The 17,599-nt window shown below is 44.2% G+C and overlaps 12 non-coding genes and 1 pseudogene across 12 annotated transcripts; all 13 read right to left on the reverse strand.

Annotated features, from left to right (window-relative positions):
* Positions 1-272: 272 nt before the first annotated feature.
* On the reverse strand, positions 273-463 carry LOC141209410 (U2 spliceosomal RNA). Its single transcript, XR_012279604.1, has one exon. It is a non-coding gene; the product is annotated as a U2 spliceosomal RNA (small nuclear RNA).
* A 1,115-nt stretch (positions 464-1,578) lies between these two features.
* On the reverse strand, positions 1,579-1,769 carry LOC141209411 (U2 spliceosomal RNA). Its single transcript, XR_012279605.1, has one exon. It is a non-coding gene; the product is annotated as a U2 spliceosomal RNA (small nuclear RNA).
* Positions 1,770-2,884: 1,115 nt separating this feature from the next.
* Positions 2,885-3,075, reverse strand: LOC141209413 (U2 spliceosomal RNA). Its single transcript, XR_012279607.1, has one exon. It is a non-coding gene; the product is annotated as a U2 spliceosomal RNA (small nuclear RNA).
* Positions 3,076-4,190: 1,115 nt separating this feature from the next.
* On the reverse strand, positions 4,191-4,381 carry LOC141209414 (U2 spliceosomal RNA). Its single transcript, XR_012279608.1, has one exon. It is a non-coding gene; the product is annotated as a U2 spliceosomal RNA (small nuclear RNA).
* Positions 4,382-5,496: 1,115 nt separating this feature from the next.
* Positions 5,497-5,687, reverse strand: LOC141209415 (U2 spliceosomal RNA). Its single transcript, XR_012279609.1, has one exon. It is a non-coding gene; the product is annotated as a U2 spliceosomal RNA (small nuclear RNA).
* Positions 5,688-6,802: 1,115 nt separating this feature from the next.
* LOC141210438 (U2 spliceosomal RNA) lies at positions 6,803-6,993 on the reverse strand. Its single transcript, XR_012280606.1, has one exon. It is a non-coding gene; the product is annotated as a U2 spliceosomal RNA (small nuclear RNA).
* A 1,112-nt stretch (positions 6,994-8,105) lies between these two features.
* LOC141209416 (U2 spliceosomal RNA) lies at positions 8,106-8,296 on the reverse strand. The gene has a single exon (XR_012279610.1). It is a non-coding gene; the product is annotated as a U2 spliceosomal RNA (small nuclear RNA).
* A 1,115-nt stretch (positions 8,297-9,411) lies between these two features.
* LOC141209417 (U2 spliceosomal RNA) lies at positions 9,412-9,602 on the reverse strand. Its single transcript, XR_012279611.1, has one exon. It is a non-coding gene; the product is annotated as a U2 spliceosomal RNA (small nuclear RNA).
* Positions 9,603-10,717: 1,115 nt separating this feature from the next.
* On the reverse strand, positions 10,718-10,908 carry LOC141209418 (U2 spliceosomal RNA). Its single transcript, XR_012279612.1, has one exon. It is a non-coding gene; the product is annotated as a U2 spliceosomal RNA (small nuclear RNA).
* A 1,112-nt stretch (positions 10,909-12,020) lies between these two features.
* On the reverse strand, positions 12,021-12,211 carry LOC141209419 (U2 spliceosomal RNA). Its single transcript, XR_012279613.1, has one exon. It is a non-coding gene; the product is annotated as a U2 spliceosomal RNA (small nuclear RNA).
* A 1,115-nt stretch (positions 12,212-13,326) lies between these two features.
* On the reverse strand, positions 13,327-13,517 carry LOC141209420 (U2 spliceosomal RNA). Its single transcript, XR_012279614.1, has one exon. It is a non-coding gene; the product is annotated as a U2 spliceosomal RNA (small nuclear RNA).
* A 1,115-nt stretch (positions 13,518-14,632) lies between these two features.
* Positions 14,633-14,823, reverse strand: LOC141209421 (U2 spliceosomal RNA). Its single transcript, XR_012279615.1, has one exon. It is a non-coding gene; the product is annotated as a U2 spliceosomal RNA (small nuclear RNA).
* Positions 14,824-15,938: 1,115 nt separating this feature from the next.
* Positions 15,939-16,111, reverse strand: LOC141210695 (U2 spliceosomal RNA; annotated as a pseudogene).
* Positions 16,112-17,599: the final 1,488 nt, after the last annotated feature.

The following is a 17,599-nucleotide window of genomic DNA, read 5'->3' on the forward strand; positions in this document are numbered from 1 at the left end:
TGCTTGCCTATTATGTCTGTTTATCCAAAAGGAAGTAAAAAGGGAGAGCTAGAAAGATAGCATTGCATCACATTACATGGCAATGCAATGCACAGTTGCTGAAGTTGAACCAAAATGAGCTTGTAATCTGTCTTCTGCAACTTTGAACATGAAAAATCCAATGAGGAGAAGAAAAGCAAAGCCAAAGAGTCCATCCCAAAATCCGACAAACAAGCAAAATGAACAAAAAACATTGAATTCAATTCTTTCTGATTTTAGAAACTGCATTAAAGAAGGGGTGCACCGGTCCTGGAGATACTGCAATACCAGGTCAATGCGTGGAGTGGACAGAGCAAGCTCTTTTTCCATCTCCCTGTTCTAAAAATCCATTTAATATATGGTCCCCAGATAGGGGACGTATCAGATATTAAACTGATAAGAACAGATACTACACTTGATCTTAGCCAAAAGGCCGAGAAGCGATAACCAGAATTGGTTTCAAACTACGGAGCCACCCAAGGATCCTGAAAAGTCCATTTGTGGAGATGAGCTCCTGGACTCCCGTTAAGAAGACATGTTGTCAACCTCTAGATCCCTTACATGCCTGCACTTTTCGGCTTGCTGCTGCTGCAATCCACGCGTTTTAGATCTGCATAACTCCACCTCTTTAAACACAGCACCTTCACCCCCTGCTGTTCCCACCCGCCTCAACACCGTTGGAAGGGAGGAGAACCAATTAAGGCGGGGGGTGGGGTGGAACGAGCAGCTGTCTACCCTTAGCAGGAGGGCTCCTGATTACATACCTCTCCTGCTGCTGCTGCTGCTGGCTGTCCAGCAGCAGACTGAAGGTGTCTGCTGCTGTGCACAGGTATATAAAGGCTCAGAGCCTATTATGACACGCGCAGCCAGCGTTCCATTGCCACATTCCATCTACTGCAGGCAGGATACCTGGCTGGCTGAATGTCGCTGAGAAGCTCACAGAGACCGCCATAAGCAACAGTTTAACAGAATGCCACAGACTAATCAACCAAACTTTTTGGGTTGGGTTCTCTTTTATAGTCTGCAGGCATTAAATGAAAGAAGTCAGTGTTCCAGCAGAAGGAGACAACGTTTCAGAAAAGGCATTGTAGCAAACCAAAAAAGAAATTTTAAGCGCAGCAGAGTAACCAGCGCACATACCTGTTAGCTCAGGTGAGTTTAAAAGGCTGCTGTTGATAACAAGGGCATTTGCTAAATAGATGGTGTGTGTGCAACAATATACTGAAAGGTCAATTATATTGTGCAGCTTATCTCACCACCTGTAGTTATTTAGGTGAAAGCTCCAAAATGCTTGCCTAATATGTCTGTTTATCCAAAAGGAAGTAAAAAGGGAGAGCTAGAAAGATAGCATTGCATCACATTACATGGCAATGCAATGCACAGTTGCTGAAGTTGAACCAAAATGAGCTTGTAATCTGGCTTCTGCAACTTTGAACATGAAAAATCCAATGAGGAGAAGAAAAGCAAAGCCAAAGAGTCCATCCCAAAATCCGACAAACAAGCAAAATGAACAAAAAACATTGAATTCAATTCTTTCTGATTTTAGAAACTGCATTAAAGAAGGGGTGCACCGGTCCTGGAGATACTGCAATACCAGGTCAATGCGTGGAGTGGACAGAGCAAGCTCTTTTTCCATCTCCCTGTTCTAAAAATCCATTTAATATATGGTCCCCAGATAGGGGACGTATCAGATATTAAACTGATAAGAACAGATACTACACTTGATCTTAGCCAAAAGGCCGAGAAGCGATAACCAGAATTGGTTTCAAACTACAGAGCCACCCAAGGATCCTGAAAAGTCCATTTGTGGAGATGAGCTCCTGGACTCCCGTTAAGAAGACATGTTGTCAACCTCTAGATCCCTTACATGCCTGCACTTTTCGGCTTGCTGCTGCTGCAATCCACGCGTTTTAGATCTGCATAACCCCACCTCTTTAAACACAGCACCTTCACCCCCTGCTGTTCCCACCCGCCTCAACACCGTTGGAAGGGAGGAGAACCAATTAAGGCGGGGGGTGGGGTGGAACGAGCAGCTGTCTACCCTTAGCAGGAGGGCTCCTGATTACATACCTCTCCTGCTGCTGCTGCTGCTGGCTGTCCAGAAGCAGACTGAAGGTGGCTGCTGCTGTGCACAGGTATATAAAGGCTCAGAGCCTATTATGACACGCGCAGCCAGCGTTCCATTGCCACATTCCATCTACTGCAGGCAGGATACCTGGCTGGCTGAATGTCGCTGAGAAGCTCACAGAGACCGCCATAAGCAACAGTTTAACAGAATGCCACAGACTAATCAACCAAACTTTTTGGGTTGGGTTCTCTTTTATAGTCTGCAGGCATTAAATGAAAGAAGTCAGTGTTCCAGCAGAAGGAGACAACGTTTCAGAAAAGGCATTGTAGCAAACCAAAAAAGAAATTTTAAGCGCAGCAGAGTAACCAGCGCACATACCTGTTAGCTCAGGTGAGTTTAAAAGGCTGCTGTTGATAACAAGGGCATTTGCTAAATAGATGGTGTGTGTGCAACAATATACTGAAAGGTCAATTATATTGTGCAGCTTATCTCACCACCTGTAGTTATTTAGGTGAAAGCTCCAAAATGCTTGCCTAATATGTCTGTTTATCCAAAAGGAAGTAAAAAGGGAGAGCTAGAAAGATAGCATTGCATCACATTACATGGCAATGCAATGCACAGTTGCTGAAGTTGAACCAAAATGAGCTTGTAATCTGGCTTCTGCAACTTTGAACATGAAAAATCCAATGAGGAGAAGAAAAGCAAAGCCAAAGAGTCCATCCCCAAATCCGACAAACAAGCAAAATGAACAAAAAACATTGAATTCAATTCTTTCTGATTTTAGAAACTGCATTAAAGAAGGGGTGCACCGGTCCTGGAGATACTGCAATACCAGGTCAATGCGTGGAGTGGACAGAGCAAGCTCTTTTTCCATCTCCCTGTTCTAAAAATCCATTTAATATATGGTCCCCAGATAGGGGACGTATCAGATATTAAACTGATAAGAACAGATACTACACTTGATCTTAGCCAAAAGGCCGAGAAGCGATAACCAGAATTGGTTTCAAACTACGGAGCCACCCAAGGATCCTGAAAAGTCCATTTGTGGAGATGAGCTCCTGGACTCCCGTTAAGAAGACATGTTGTCAACCTCTAGATCCCTTACATGCCTGCACTTTTCGGCTTGCTGCTGCTGCAATCCACGCGTTTTAGATCTGCATAACTCCACCTCTTTAAACACAGCACCTTCACCCCCTGCTGTTCCCACCCGCCTCAACACCGTTGGAAGGGAGGAGAACCAATTAAGGCGGGGGGTGGGGTGGAACGAGCAGCTGTCTACCCTTAGCAGGAGGGCTCCTGATTACATACCTCTCCTGCTGCTGCTGCTGCTGGCTGTCCAGCAGCAGACTGAAGGTGGCTGCTGCTGTGCACAGGTATATAAAGGCTCAGAGCCTATTATGACACGCGCAGCCAGCGTTCCATTGCCACATTCCATCTACTGCAGGCAGGATACCTGGCTGGCTGAATGTCGCTGAGAAGCTCACAGAGACCGCCATAAGCAACAGTTTAACAGAATGCCACAGACTAATCAACCAAACTTTTTGGGTTGGGTTCTCTTTTATAGTCTGCAGGCATTAAATGAAAGAAGTCAGTGTTCCAGCAGAAGGAGACAACGTTTCAGAAAAGGCATTGTAGCAAACCAAAAAAGAAATTTTAAGCACAGCAGAGTAACCAGCGCACATACCTGTTAGCTCAGGTGAGTTTAAAAGGCTGCTGTTGATAACAAGGGCATTTGCTAAATAGATGGTGTGTGTGCAACAATATACTGAAAGGTCAATTATATTGTGCAGCTTATCTCACCACCTGTAGTTATTTAGGTGAAAGCTCCAAAATGCTTGCCTAATATGTCTGTTTATCCAAAAGGAAGTAAAAAGGGAGAGCTAGAAAGATAGCATTGCATCACATTACATGGCAATGCAATGCACAGTTGCTGAAGTTGAACCAAAATGAGCTTGTAATCTGGCTTCTGCAACTTTGAACATGAAAAATCCAATGAGGAGAAGAAAAGCAAAGCCAAAGAGTCCATCCCAAAATCCGACAAACAAGCAAAATGAACAAAAAACATTGAATTCAATTCTTTCTGATTTTAGAAACTGCATTAAAGAAGGGGTGCACCGGTCCTGGAGATACTGCAATACCAGGTCAATGCGTGGAGTGGACAGAGCAAGCTCTTTTTCCATCTCCCTGTTCTAAAAATCCATTTAATATATGGTCCCCAGATAGGGGACGTATCAGATATTAAACTGATAAGAACAGATACTACACTTGATCTTAGCCAAAAGGCCGAGAAGCGATAACCAGAATTGGTTTCAAACTACGGAGCCACCCAAGGATCCTGAAAAGTCCATTTGTGGAGATGAGCTCCTGGACTCCCGTTAAGAAGACATGTTGTCAACCTCTAGATCCCTTACATGCCTGCACTTTTCGGCTTGCTGCTGCTGCAATCCACGCGTTTTAGATCTGCATAACTCCACCTCTTTAAACACAGCACCTTCACCCCCTGCTGTTCCCACCCGCCTCAACACCGTTGGAAGGGAGGAGAACCAATTAAGGCGGGGGGTGGGGTGGAACGAGCAGCTGTCTACCCTTAGCAGGAGGGCTCCTGATTACATACCTCTCCTGCTGCTGCTGCTGCTGGCTGTCCAGCAGCAGACTGAAGGTGGCTGCTGCTGTGCACAGGTATATAAAGGCTCAGAGCCTATTATGACACGCGCAGCCAGCGTTCCATTGCCACATTCCATCTACTGCAGGCGGGATACCTGGCTGGCTGAATGTCGCTGAGAAGCTCACAGAGACCGCCATAAGCAACAGTTTAACAGAATGCCACAGACTAATCAACCAAACTTTTTGGGTTGGGTTCTCTTTTATAGTCTGCAGGCATTAAATGAAAGAAGTCAGTGTTCCAGCAGAAGGAGACAACGTTTCAGAAAAGGCATTGTAGCAAACCAAAAAAGAAATTTTAAGCGCAGCAGAGTAACCAGCGCACATACCTGTTAGCTCAGGTGAGTTTAAAAGGCTGCTGTTGATAACAAGGGCATTTGCTAAATAGATGGTGTGTGTGCAACAATATACTGAAAGGTCAATTATATTGTGCAGCTTATCTCACCACCTGTAGTTATTAAGGTGAAAGCTCCAAAATGCTTGCCTAATATGTCTGTTTATCCAAAAGGAAGTAAAAAGGGAGAGCTAGAAAGATAGCATTGCATCACATTACATGGCAATGCAATGCACAGTTGCTGAAGTTGAACCAAAATGAGCTTGTAATCTGGCTTCTGCAACTTTGAACATGAAAAATCCAATGAGGAGAAGAAAAGCAAAGCCAAAGAGTCCATCCCAAAATCCGACAAACAAGCAAAATGAACAAAAAACATTGAATTCAATTCTTTCTGATTTTAGAAACTGCATTAAAGAAGGGGTGCACCGGTCCTGGAGATACTGCAATACCAGGTCAATGCGTGGAGTGGACAGAGCAAGCTCTTTTTCCATCTCCCTGTTCTAAAAATCCATTTAATATATGGTCCCCAGATAGGGGACGTATCAGATATTAAACTGATAAGAACAGATACTACACTTGATCTTAGCCAAAAGGCCGAGAAGCGATAACCAGAATTGGTTTCAAACTACGGAGCCACCCAAGGATCCTGAAAAGTCCATTTGTGGAGATGAGCTCCTGGACTCCCGTTAAGAAGACATGTTGTCAACCTCTAGATCCCTTACATGCCTGCACTTTTCGGCTTGCTGCTGCTGCAATCCACGCGTTTTAGATCTGCATAACTCCACCTCTTTAAACACAGCACCTTCACCCCCTGCTGTTCCCACCCGCCTCAACACCGTTGGAAGGGAGGAGAACCAATTAAGGCGGGGGGTGGGGTGGAACGAGCAGCTGTCTACCCTTAGCAGGAGGGCTCCTGATTACATACCTCTCCTGCTGCTGCTGCTGCTGGCTGTCCAGCAGCAGACTGAAGGTGGCTGCTGCTGTGCACAGGTATATAAAGGCTCAGAGCCTATTATGACACGCGCAGCCAGCGTTCCATTGCCACATTCCATCTACTGCAGGCAGGATACCTGGCTGGCTGAATGTCGCTGAGAAGCTCACAGAGACCGCCATAAGCAACAGTTTAACAGAATGCCACAGACTAATCAACCAAACTTTTTGGGTTGGGTTCTCTTTTATAGTCTGCAGGCATTAAATGAAAGAAGTCAGTGTTCCAGCAGAAGGAGACAACGTTTCAGAAAAGGCATTGTAGCAAACCAAAAAAGAAATTTTAAGCGCAGCAGAGTAACCAGCGCACATACCTGTTAGCTCAGGTGAGTTTAAAAGGCTGCTGTTGATAACAAGGGCATTTGCTAAATAGATGGTGTGTGTGCAACAATATACTGAAAGGTCAATTATATTGTGCAGCTTATCTCACCACCTGTAGTTATTTAGGTGAAAGCTCCAAAATGCTTGCCTAATATGTCTGTTTATCCAAAAGGAAGTAAAAAGGGAGAGCTAGAAAGATAGCATTGCATCACATTACATGGCAATGCAATGCACAGTTGCTGAAGTTGAACCAAAATGAGCTTGTAATCTGGCTTCTGCAACTTTGAACATGAAAAATCCAATGAGGAAAAGAAAAGCAAAGCCAAAGAGTCCATCCCAAAATCCGACAAACAAGCAAAATGAACAAAAAACATTGAATTCAATTCTTTCTGATTTTAGAAACTGCATTAAAGAAGGGGTGCACCGGTCCTGGAGATACTGCAATACCAGGTCAATGCGTGGAGTGGACAGAGCAAGCTCTTTTTCCATCTCCCTGTTCTAAAAATCCATTTAATATATGGTCCCCAGATAGGGGACGTATCAGATATTAAACTGATAAGAACAGATACTACACTTGATCTTAGCCAAAAGGACGAGAAGCGATAACCAGAATTGGTTTCAAACTACGGAGCCACCCAAGGATCCTGAAAAGTCCATTTGTGGAGATGAGCTCCTGGACTCCCGTTAAGAAGACATGTTGTCAACCTCTAGATCCCTTACATGCCTGCACTTTTCGGCTTGCTGCTGCTGCAATCCACGCGTTTTAGATCTGCATAACTCCACCTCTTTAAACACAGCACCTTCACCCCCTGCTGTTCCCACCCGCCTCAACACCGTTGGAAGGGAGGAGAACCAATTAAGGCGCTGGGTGTGGTGGAACGAGCAGCTGTCTACCCTTAGCAGGAGGGCTCCTGATTACATACCTCTCCTGCTGCTGCTGCTGGCTGTCCAGCAGCAGACTGAAGGTGGCTGCTGCTGTGCACAGGTATATAAAGGCTCAGAGCCTATTATGACACGCGCAGCCAGCGTTCCATTGCCACATTCCATCTACTGCAGGCAGGATACCTGGCTGGCTGAATGTCGCTGAGAAGCTCACAGAGACCGCCATAAGCAACAGTTTAACAGAATGCCACAGACTAATCAACCAAACTTTTTGGGTTGGGTTCTCTTTTATAGTCTGCAGGCATTAAATGAAAGAAGTCAGTGTTCCAGCAGAAGGAGACAACGTTTCAGAAAAGGCATTGTAGCAAACCAAAAAAGAAATTTTAAGCGCAGCAGAGTAACCAGCGCACATACCTGTTAGCTCAGGTGAGTTTAAAAGGCTGCTGTTGATAACAAGGGCATTTGCTAAATAGATGGTGTGTGTGCAACAATATACTGAAAGGTCAATTATATTGTGCAGCTTATCTCACCACCTGTAGTTATTTAGGTGAAAGCTCCAAAATGCTTGCCTAATATGTCTGTTTATCCAAAAGGAAGTAAAAAGGGAGAGCTAGAAAGATAGCATTGCATCACATTACATGGCAATGCAATGCACAGTTGCTGAAGTTGAACCAAAATGAGCTTGTAATCTGGCTTCTGCAACTTTGAACATGAAAAATCCAATGAGGAGAAGAAAAGCAAAGCCAAAGAGTCCATCCCAAAATCCGACAAACAAGCAAAATGAACAAAAAACATTGAATTCAATTCTTTCTGATTTTAGAAACTGCATTAAAGAAGGGGTGCACCGGTCCTGGAGATACTGCAATACCAGGTCAATGCGTGGAGTGGACAGAGCAAGCTCTTTTTCCATCTCCCTGTTCTAAAAATCCATTTAATATATGGTCCCCAGATAGGGGACGTATCAGATATTAAACTGATAAGAACAGATACTACACTTGATCTTAGCCAAAAGGCCGAGAAGCGATAACCAGAATTGGTTTCAAACTACGGAGCCACCCAAGGATCCTGAAAAGTCCATTTGTGGAGATGAGCTCCTGGACTCCCGTTAAGAAGACATGTTGTCAACCTCTAGATCCCTTACATGCCTGCACTTTTCGGCTTGCTGCTGCTGCAATCCACGCGTTTTAGATCTGCATAACTCCACCTCTTTAAACACAGCACCTTCACCCCCTGCTGTTCCCACCCGCCTCAACACCGTTGGAAGGGAGGAGAACCAATTAAGGCGGGGGGTGGGGTGGAACGAGCAGCTGTCTACCCTTAGCAGGAGGGCTCCTGATTACATACCTCTCCTGCTGCTGCTGCTGCTGGCTGTCCAGCAGCAGACTGAAGGTGGCTGCTGCTGTGCACAGGTATATAAAGGCTCAGAGCCTATTATGACACGCGCAGCCAGCGTTCCATTGCCACATTCCATCTACTGCAGGCAGGATACCTGGCTGGCTGAATGTCGCTGAGAAGCTCACAGAGACCGCCATAAGCAACAGTTTAACAGAATGCCACAGACTAATCAACCAAACTTTTTGGGTTGGGTTCTCTTTTATAGTCTGCAGGCATTAAATGAAAGAAGTCAGTGTTCCAGCAGAAGGAGACAACGTTTCAGAAAAGGCATTGTAGCAAACCAAAAAAGAAATTTTAAGCGCAGCAGAGTAACCAGCGCACATACCTGTTAGCTCAGGTGAGTTTAAAAGGCTGCTGTTGATAACAAGGGCATTTGCTAAATAGATGGTGTGTGTGCAACAATATACTGAAAGGTCAATTATATTGTGCAGCTTATCTCACCACCTGTAGTTATTTAGGTGAAAGCTCCAAAATGCTTGCCTAATATGTCTGTTTATCCAAAAGGAAGTAAAAAGGGAGAGCTAGAAAGATAGCATTGCATCACATTACATGGCAATGCAATGCACAGTTGCTGAAGTTGAACCAAAATGAGCTTGTAATCTGGCTTCTGCAACTTTGAACATGAAAAATCCAATGAGGAGAAGAAAAGCAAAGCCAAAGAGTCCATCCCAAAATCCGACAAACAAGCAAAATGAACAAAAAACATTGAATTCAATTCTTTCTGATTTTAGAAACTGCATTAAAGAAGGGGTGCACCGGTCCTGGAGATACTGCAATACCAGGTCAATGCGTGGAGTGGACAGAGCAAGCTCTTTTTCCATCTCCCTGTTCTAAAAATCCATTTAATATATGGTCCCCAGATAGGGGACGTATCAGATATTAAACTGATAAGAACAGATACTACACTTGATCTTAGCCAAAAGGCCGAGAAGCGATAACCAGAATTGGTTTCAAACTACGGAGCCACCCAAGGATCCTGAAAAGTCCATTTGTGGAGATGAGCTCCTGGACTCCCGTTAAGAAGACATGTTGTCAAGCTCTAGATCCCTTACATGCCTGCACTTTTCGGCTTGCTGCTGCTGCAATCCACGCGTTTTAGATCTGCATAACTCCACCTCTTTAAACACAGCACCTTCACCCCCTGCTGTTCCCACCCGCCTCAACACCGTTGGAAGGGAGGAGAACCAATTAAGGCGGGGGGTGGGGTGGAACGAGCAGCTGTCTACCCTTAGCAGGAGGGCTCCTGATTACATACCTCTCCTGCTGCTGCTGCTGCTGGCTGTCCAGCAGCAGACTGAAGGTGGCTGCTGCTGTGCACAGGTATATAAAGGCTCAGAGCCTATTATGACACGCGCAGCCAGCGTTCCATTGCCACATTCCATCTACTGCAGGCAGGATACCTGGCTGGCTGAATGTCGCTGAGAAGCTCACAGAGACCGCCATAAGCAACAGTTTAACAGAATGCCACAGACTAATCAACCAAACTTTTTGGGTTGGGTTCTCTTTTATAGTCTGCAGGCATTAAATTAAAGAAGTCAGTGTTCCAGCAGAAGGAGACAACGTTTCAGAAAAGGCATTGTAGCAAACCAAAAAAGAAATTTTAAGCGCAGCAGAGTAACCATCGCACATACCTGTTAGCTCAGGTGAGTTTAAAAGGCTGCTGTTGATAACAAGGGCATTTGCTAAATAGATGGTGTGTGTGCAACAATATACTGAAAGGTCAATTATATTGTGCAGCTTATCTCACCACCTGTAGTTATTTAGGTGAAAGCTCCAAAATGCTTGCCTAATATGTCTGTTTATCCAAAAGGAAGTAAAAAGGGAGAGCTAGAAAGATAGCATTGCATCACATTACATGGCAATGCAATGCACAGTTGCTGAAGTTGAACCAAAATGAGCTTGTAATCTGGCTTCTGCAACTTTGAACATGAAAAATCCAATGAGGAGAAGAAAAGCAAAGCCAAAGAGTCCATCCCAAAATCCGACAAACAAGCAAAATGAACAAAAAACATTGAATTCAATTCTTTCTGATTTTAGAAACTGCATTAAAGAAGGGGTGCACCGGTCCTGGAGATACTGCAATACCAGGTCAATGCGTGGAGTGGACAGAGCAAGCTCTTTTTCCATCTCCCTGTTCTAAAAATCCATTTAATATATGGTCCCCAGATAGGGGACGTATCAGATATTAAACTGATAAGAACAGATACTACACTTGATCTTAGCCAAAAGGCCGAGAAGCGATAACCAGAATTGGTTTCAAACTACGGAGCCACCCAAGGATCCTGAAAAGTCCATTTGTGGAGATGAGCTCCTGGACTCCCGTTAAGAAGACATGTTGTCAACCTCTAGATCCCTTACATGCCTGCACTTTTCGGCTTGCTGCTGCTGCAATCCACGCGTTTTAGATCTGCATAACTCCACCTCTTTAAACACAGCACCTTCACCCCCTGCTGTTCCCACCCGCCTCAACACCGTTGGAAGGGAGGAGAACCAATTAAGGCGGGGGGTGGGGTGGAACGAGCAGCTGTCTACCCTTAGCAGGAGGGCTCCTGATTACATACCTCTCCTGCTGCTGCTGCTGGCTGTCCAGCAGCAGACTGAAGGTGGCTGCTGCTGTGCACAGGTATATAAAGGCTCAGAGCCTATTATGACACGCGCAGCCAGCGTTCCATTGCCACATTCCATCTACTGCAGGCAGGATACCTGGCTGGCTGAATGTCGCTGAGAAGCTCACAGAGACCGCCATAAGCAACAGTTTAACAGAATGCCACAGACTAATCAACCAAACTTTTTGGGTTGGGTTCTCTTTTATAGTCTGCAGGCATTAAATGAAAGAAGTCAGTGTTCCAGCAGAAGGAGACAACGTTTCAGAAAAGGCATTGTAGCAAACCAAAAAAGAAATTTTAAGCGCAGCAGAGTAACCAGCGCACATACCTGTTAGCTCAGGTGAGTTTAAAAGGCTGCTGTTGATAACAAGGGCATTTGCTAAATAGATGGTGTGTGTGCAACAATATACTGAAAGGTCAATTATATTGTGCAGCTTATCTCACCACCTGTAGTTATTTAGGTGAAAGCTCCAAAATGCTTGCCTAATATGTCTGTTTATCCAAAAGGAAGTAAAAAGGGAGAGCTAGAAAGATAGCATTGCATCACATTACATGGCAATGCAATGCACAGTTGCTGAAGTTGAACCAAAATGAGCTTGTAATCTGGCTTCTGCAACTTTGAACATGAAAAATCCAATGAGGAGAAGAAAAGCAAAGCCAAAGAGTCCATCCCAAAATCCGACAAACAAGCAAAATGAACAAAAAACATTGAATTCAATTCTTTCTGATTTTAGAAACTGCATTAAAGAAGGGGTGCACCGGTCCTGGAGATACTGCAATACCAGGTCAATGCGTGGAGTGGACAGAGCAAGCTCTTTTTCCATCTCCCTGTTCTAAAAATCCATTTAATATATGGTCCCCAGATAGGGGACGTATCAGATATTAAACTGATAAGAACAGATACTACACTTGATCTTAGCCAAAAGGCCGAGAAGCGATAACCAGAATTGGTTTCAAACTACGGAGCCACCCAAGGATCCTGAAAAGTCCATTTGTGGAGATGAGCTCCTGGACTCCCGTTAAGAAGACATGTTGTCAACCTCTAGATCCCTTACATGCCTGCACTTTTCGGCTTGCTGCTGCTGCAATCCACGCGTTTTAGATCTGCATAACTCCACCTCTTTAAACACAGCACCTTCACCCCCTGCTGTTCCCACCCGCCTCAACACCGTTGGAAGGGAGGAGAACCAATTAAGGCGGGGGGTGGGGTGGAACGAGCAGCTGTCTACCCTTAGCAGGAGGGCTCCTGATTACATACCTCTCCTGCTGCTGCTGCTGCTGGCTGTCCAGCAGCAGACTGAAGGTGGCTGCTGCTGTGCACAGGTATATAAAGGCTCAGAGCCTATTATGACACGCGCAGCCAGCGTTCCATTGCCACATTCCATCTACTGCAGGCAGGATACCTGGCTGGCTGAATGTCGCTGAGAAGCTCACAGAGACCGCCATAAGCAACAGTTTAACAGAATGCCACAGACTAATCAACCAAACTTTTTGGGTTGGGTTCTCTTTTATAGTCTGCAGGCATTAAATGAAAGAAGTCAGTGTTCCAGCAGAAGGAGACAACGTTTCAGAAAAGGCATTGTAGCAAACCAAAAAAGAAATTTTAAGCGCAGCAGAGTAACCATCGCACATACCTGTTAGCTCAGGTGAATTTAAAAGGCTGCTGTTGATAACAAGGGCATTTGCTAAATAGATGGTGTGTGTGCAACAATATACTGAAAGGTCAATTATATTGTGCAGCTTATCTCACCACCTGTAGTTATTTAGGTGAAAGCTCCAAAATGCTTGCCTAATATGTCTGTTTATCCAAAAGGAAGTAAAAAGGGAGAGCTAGAAAGATAGCATTGCATCACATTACATGGCAATGCAATGCACAGTTGCTGAAGTTGAACCAAAATGAGCTTGTAATCTGGCTTCTGCAACTTTGAACATGAAAAATCCAATGAGGAGAAGAAAAGCAAAGCCAAAGAGTCCATCCCAAAATCCGACAAACAAGCAAAATGAACAAAAAACATTGAATTCAATTCTTTCTGATTTTAGAAACTGCATTAAAGAAGGGGTGCACCGGTCCTGGAGATACTGCAATACCAGGTCAATGCGTGGAGTGGACAGAGCAAGCTCTTTTTCCATCTCCCTGTTCTAAAAATCCATTTAATATATGGTCCCCAGATAGGGGACGTATCAGATATTAAACTGATAAGAACAGATACTACACTTGATCTTAGCCAAAAGGCCGAGAAGCGATAACCAGAATTGGTTTCAAACTACGGAGCCACCCAAGGATCCTGAAAAGTCCATTTGTGGAGATGAGCTCCTGGACTCCCGTTAAGAAGACATGTTGTCAACCTCTAGATCCCTTACATGCCTGCACTTTTCGGCTTGCTGCTGCTGCAATCCACGCGTTTTAGATCTGCATAACTCCACCTCTTTAAACACAGCACCTTCACCCCCTGCTGTTCCCACCCGCCTCAACACCGTTGGAAGGGAGGAGAACCAATTAAGGCGGGGGGTGGGGTGGAACGAGCAGCTGTCTACCCTTAGCAGGAGGGCTCCTGATTACATACCTCTCCTGCTGCTGCTGCTGCTGGCTGTCCAGCAGCAGACTGAAGGTGGCTGCTGCTGTGCACAGGTATATAAAGGCTCAGAGCCTATTATGACACGCGCAGCCAGCGTTCCATTGCCACATTCCATCTACTGCAGGCAGGATACCTGGATGGCTGAATGTCGCTGAGAAGCTCACAGAGACCGCCATAAGCAACAGTTTAACAGAATGCCACAGACTAATCAACCAAACTTTTTGGGTTGGGTTCTCTTTTATAGTCTGCAGGCATTAAATGAAAGAAGTCAGTGTTCCAGCAGAAGGAGACAACGTTTCAGAAAAGGCATTGTAGCAAACCAAAAAAGAAATTTTAAGCGCAGCAGAGTAACCAGCGCACATACCTGTTAGCTCAGGTGAGTTTAAAAGGCTGCTGTTGATAACAAGGGCATTTGCTAAATAGATGGTGTGTGTGCAACAATATACTGAAAGGTCAATTATATTGTGCAGCTTATCTCACCACCTGTAGTTATTTAGGTGAAAGCTCCAAAATGCTTGCCTAATATGTCTGTTTATCCAAAAGGAAGTAAAAAGGGAGAGCTAGAAAGATAGCATTGCATCACATTACATGGCAATGCAATGCACAGTTGCTGAAGTTGAACCAAAATGAGCTTGTCATCTGGCTTCTGCAACTTTGAGCATGAAAAATCCAATGAGGAGAAGAAAAGCAAAGCCAAAGAGTCCATCCCAAAATCCGACAAACAAGCAAAATGAACAAAAAACATTGAATTCAATTCTTTCTGATTTTAGAAACTGCATTAAAGAAGGGGTGCACCGGTCCTGGAGATACTGCAATACCAGGTCAATGCGTGGAGTGGACAGAGCAAGCTCTTTTTCCATCTCCCTGTTCTAAAAATCCATTTAATATATGGTCCCCAGATAGGGGACGTATCAGATATTAAACTGATAAGAACAGATACTACACTTGATCTTAGCCAAAAGGCCGAGAAGCGATAACCAGAATTGGTTTCAAACTACGGAGCCACCCAAGGATCCTGAAAAGTCCATTTGTGGAGATGAGCTCCTGGACTCCCGTTAAGAAGACATGTTGTCAACCTCTAGATCCCTTACATGCCTGCACTTTTCGGCTTGCTGCTTCTGCAATCCACGCGTTTTAGATCTGCATAACTCCACCTCTTTAATCACAGCACCTTCACCCCCTGCTGTTCCCACCCGCCTCAACACCGTTGGAAGGGAGGATAACCAATTAAGGCGGGGGGTGGGGTGGAACGAGCAGCTGTCTACCCTTAGCAGGAGGGCTCCTGATTACATACCTCTCCTGCTGCTGCTGCTGCTGGCTGTCCAGCAGCAGACTGAAGGTGGCTGCTGCTGTGCACAGGTATATAAAGGCTCAGAGCCTATTATGACACGCGCAGCCAGCGTTCCATTGCCACATTCCATCTACTGCAGGCAGGATACCTGGCTGGCTGAATGTCGCTGAGAAGCTCACAGAGACCGCCATAAGCAACAGTTTAACAGAATGCCACAGACTAATCAACCAAACTTTTTGGGTTGGGTTCTCTTTTATAGTCTGCAGGCATTAAATGAAAGAAGTCAGTGTTCCAGCAGAAGGAGACAACGTTTCAGAAAAGGCATTGTAGCAAACCAAAAAAGAAATTTTAAGCGCAGCAGAGTAACCAGCGCACATACCTGTTAGCTCAGGTGAGTTTAAAAGGCTGCTGTTGATAACAAGGGCATTTGCTAAATAGATGGTGTGTGTGCAACAATATACTGAAAGGTCAATTATATTGTGCAGCTTATCTCACCACCTGTAGTTATTTAGGTGAAAGCTCCAAAATGCTTGCCTAATATGTCTGTTTATCCAAAAGGAAGTAAAAAGGGAGAGCTAGAAAGATAGCATTGCATCACATTACATGGCAATGCAATGCACAGTTGCTGAAGTTGAACCAAAATGAGCTTGTAATCTGGCTTCTGCAACTTTGAACATGAAAAATCCAATGAGGAGAAGAAAAGCAAAGCCAAAGAGTCCATCCCAAAATCCGACAAACAAGCAAAATGAACAAAAAACATTGAATTCAATTCTTTCTGATTTTAGAAACTGCATTAAAGAAGGGGTGCACCGGTCCTGGAGATACTGCAATACCAGGTCAATGCGTGGAGTGGACAGAGCAAGCTCTTTTTCCATCTCCCTGTTCTAAAAATCCATTTAATATATGGTCCCCAGATAGGGGACGTATCAGATATTAAACTGATAAGAACAGATTTTTTTTTTTTATTTTTATTTTTTTTTTTCCACTCAGATTACAAGTCCCATATTTACCATTTCATGCTTTGCAATGATTTCCAAATGGTATTAGGTTGTTATCCATCATTGTTGGTCATATATCCATTTTTCCAATCTTATTTTATATATATACGTTTATATTATCACAATACAGTTATTCCATATTCTTTACATCACAACATTACAATCTTTACCATTACGATTTAAGGCAACATTCCTCTCTTCAGGCCATATGCTGCCAAGGCATTCAAAAGCCTTCCATCCAGAAACCGACCATCCCAAGCTTCTTCTACCTCTTTAGCCAACGACTGAGGTATTCTGTAAGTTGAAAAAAAACGATGCATATCGCTATAAATGTTATTCCACACTTTGCGCCTTAGACTAGCCTGACTCCCCCCTTCACAACTATTTAGCATTTTCAACACTTCTTGTCTCTCCTCCATCTCCCTCATATTTTTTTCTGAAACATCCTTTGCTTTACTAGAGTCCTTCCCAGATGACAAAACTCCTTCAATTTCTTCTCTGGCTTCACATGCGACATCCTCTCTTTCTTCTTCACTAGTTTCTTCACCCTCCTCCTCCTCTTCCATATTACTTACAGCACCTTCCTTTTCATCCTGACTGGAGGACTCACTTTCCTCCTGATCTTCTGACTCCCTATCCACCTCCACTTCTTCTTCCAAGCTAGTATTTTCAATCTCAACGTCTGTGATATCACTCTCAGTATCTTCTTCCATATGATCACCTTCTTTTCTTATATCTCTTATTTGTTCCTCCTTCTTTTGAGATATGTTCTCTTCCGTTTCATCATGGGGGGCAGCTTCAGACTCTTCTTCTTTTCCATCTTCCTTGTCAACTGACTTCTCCTCCCTTTTATTGACAGGACAGCAATCATATAAATGACCACTGCCACCACATAGATTACATTTCTTACTTTTTTCACAATTCTCTGCCTTATGTCCCATTTCTTCACACTTGGCACACCACTGTAATGTACAGGAATCCTTTTCATGGCCATACTGTTTACAACGCCTACAAAACTTCGGCATACCTGTAAAGAACATATCTCCATTAACTGTCCCGATTTTGAATCTACTTGGTGGGAGTACCACAACACCATCCGAACTTTCCTTGAACTTGACCAGGAACCTCCACCTCGTGGTCCAAAAACCATATCGGTTAAACATTTTGCCAGCAGAACTCACTTTCTCACAGTACCGGGATAAAAAGGTCATGATCTCTTCTTCCAATATGAAAGGACTATACATCCTTATTACTATTAGCCTTTCCTTCCTAGGAAAATGCGACACAAAAAAAACACCTTCAAGTATCGAATCTTCCTTCACTAGATCCATTCTCTTCCAAAAGTCAGAAAAGATATCTTCTGAACAAAAAATAACATCATATATCCCTCTCTTCGGGAACTCCAACATAGACAAAACTTGTTCCATTTGAACTTCCAATAGTCCAAACAAAATCTTCTCTA

This window comes from Phyllobates terribilis, unplaced genomic scaffold (assembly GCF_046119375.1).
Source record: "Phyllobates terribilis strain yellow unplaced genomic scaffold, ASM4611937v1 Scaffold_169__1_contigs__length_4117513, whole genome shotgun sequence".
NCBI classification, from domain to species: domain Eukaryota; kingdom Metazoa; phylum Chordata; class Amphibia; order Anura; family Dendrobatidae; genus Phyllobates; species Phyllobates terribilis.